This window comes from Papaver somniferum, unplaced genomic scaffold (genome assembly GCF_003573695.1).
Source record: "Papaver somniferum cultivar HN1 unplaced genomic scaffold, ASM357369v1 unplaced-scaffold_19, whole genome shotgun sequence".
Lineage (NCBI taxonomy): Eukaryota > Viridiplantae > Streptophyta > Magnoliopsida > Ranunculales > Papaveraceae > Papaver > Papaver somniferum.
The window spans coordinates 3,583,762-3,586,447 of record NW_020628818.1 but is presented as its reverse complement, the minus strand read 5'-3'; the positions used below and the strand labels follow the sequence as shown (position 1 = coordinate 3,586,447).

General features: G+C 36.7%; 1 long non-coding RNA gene across 1 annotated transcript; it reads left to right on the top strand.

Annotated features, from left to right (window-relative positions):
- The first annotated feature begins 993 nt into the window (after positions 1-993).
- Positions 994-2,136, top strand: LOC113338414. The gene is made up of 2 exons (XR_003354773.1): positions 994-1,257; positions 1,627-2,136. It is a non-coding gene; the product is annotated as an uncharacterized LOC113338414 (long non-coding RNA).
- The last annotated feature ends 550 nt before the right edge of the window (positions 2,137-2,686 follow it).

Genomic DNA, 2,686 nt, shown 5'->3' with positions numbered 1-2,686 from the left:
GGCAAGATTAATTAAGACTGCATCTTATTGGTATAAATAGATATACCCGAGGATGATTTTGTTGAGAAACATATTTTTAACACAAGTTTTATACTTCAATCTATTCCGTACTGCCGTTGGTCTCCTCCTGAATAAAATATTCTTAAAGTTAACGTGGATAGAGCTTTCGAGTTTGTCATGGTTGCCTGTGTTGTTGTGGATAGGAATTACCAGTCAAGATTTGGGGATGTGGTGTTGAAACGTGTGTTTCTCAATCACTAATCGAAGCCGAAGCCAGAGACTTTTTTTGTTAGCCTTGCAATTCGGAATTAAAAAATGTTACAACAATAGTATTATTATTGACAACATTCTTAATCAGGTGACTTCGAATGTCCTTTAGAGAATTAAAAGCCACATTTTGCAAATTAGATGCTTAATGAAGAATATACTCATAACCGAGTTCAAATTTGTTACAAAAAATGCAAACAATGTTGTGCACAACTTAGTTTAATGTGCTAAATCACTTGAATTGGCTTTAAATGGGTGTTAGTTTACCCTTTTTCATGTGTTGTAGCTCTTTTGTCTAGAGGTTTGTTTGTTTTTCCTTCCGGGAAAAATAAATAAATTCCGGTATTCAAATTCGATATATTCACTTGTTGTTACGAAATCATTCGATTTTCTTTTCTTACTTTATCAATAGAATAAACAGTGGTGCTAAACACACCGAGGTTTCAACCGTAAAAGCTCCCAAAGAAAAATTCAATGATCCCTGCATCGCTCTTAATATCGGGATTGGTGCGTGTAAAAATGAGGTTTATGGTTCGGTGATTTTTTCGGGATTTCTCTCGAATTGAATGCAGAGTAATCGTAAAATAGTGAATGCAGAGTTATTATAAAATAAAAGACCCTCTATGACCAAGTTGGCACACAACCTAATCTATCTTGTCTCGTGAGACTCAAACTTAGAGATATTGGAAAAAAATTTGAGGATTAGGAAACCCTTATCTGCTGGGATTTGGAAACCGACTGGCCGAACTCTAAAACGCACAGCCGGCCGATAAACTTGTTTCCTAACCCTTGTCGAATCCCGGATTAGAACGTCGAGGTTACTCTATAAATAGCCATCTCGAGTTCAAAGAGACAAATAAACCTTTATTCTTCCTCTCTCTGCGCAATTTGAACCGTGTTTTTTTCCTCAGAAATTCCTCCTGGTAGAATTTAGGGTTGCATCTATCCTTCTATTAAACAGACATGGATATGGATTTATCAGAGAATCAAGTAAGTTATCTTTGATCCTTGTTTTGATCTGATCATAGAGAAAACTTGTATGATCTTGTTTTGATCCTGTATAAACTTCTTTTTTAATAATGATTTTGCCTGATTATATTATTTAACATCCAGTTCATACCAATTGTAGAAGTTTGCTATAAGCGTTTCGCCAGCTCTATGTTTTATGGATAGGGTTTTGATTCGGTCTCATGTTAATGTTGTTTGCATCAAAATTTTCTTGGAAATTTGTCCATGTGAAATTGAATTTCTTGTTTTGGATGTCTTTTTACTTGTGGCAATTATGCATTATGTTCAATTGCTTTAATAATCGTACTTGCATAGCAAAATTTGGCCTCATCTTGAGGCATTATTTTGCAGATGATTTTTCGACCACTTTCAGCTGAACAAATTGCTATCAACGAGAAGAAAATGAGCATGACTTTGGATGATATTATCAAGATCTCCAGAAAAACTACTGGCTCTAACCCTAGAAAACCAAGGCCATATTTGAACAGAAGGAAGAACGGTCCAACCGTTGATGGGAATTTTTCCAACGTATTGTGTTTGAGGGAATCTAAACCATCTATGAAACGTAACACAAGGTAGAAGTTTCCAAGTGCTGGTGCTCCTTTAAGGAATTCTACAAGTGTTTGGAGTCGTTTGAAGGTTTCTGACAGACAGGGTTTGCCTACTCAAAGATACGTAAACCTCCAAGACAATCAGTATACCGTAAGAGCGATTGCCACTAATGTGCAACCAGCTACAACTCGTACCAGGCCTCTAATCCGCAACAAGATGCCTAATTTGAGCAACTCAAGGTAAATCGTGGCTTTCTAGTTCCTTCTTACACATCAAAAGTATCTCCAGCGTATTTAAGGAGCTTTTTTCGACTATTTCGAGTTTGGGTCTTTCTGCCATCCAGTGTAGGGTTCCTGCATCTGTTGCTCTTTTTAACTCTTTTTAACAACTAGTTACGGTCACCATTATACTTCACACTGAAGTATATGATATTGTAGGAAGGAAGATATTGGCCATACACAGCTTATGAAAAAGTTAATTTGGGTTGAGAATTTATGATTAACTGGCTGGACTGCTTTCGCTACTAGCATGTCATATTAGGATTGGATTATTTCGTGAAGTGACCAAGCTTTCCTATATGTAATTTTTCGTCCCATTGTGTCTTCAAGCTGGGAGATGTCATTCCTATATGGCCCTGAGTTCACAATTTGCTGCACTGCACAGGGGGGGTACAAGTCTTTTTAATAACCAGTTGTTTGTTCGAAGGAGGCCATTAAGAGTGGAATATTATCAATCTAACTAAGACCACAAGGGTACTTTAAGTTTTGTTTGCCATCACTTGATTCTGAAGATTCAAGTATTATTTACTACTCCCTCCGTCCCCATTATATAGGCGGAGAAGTGAGTTTCTCTTAGAATA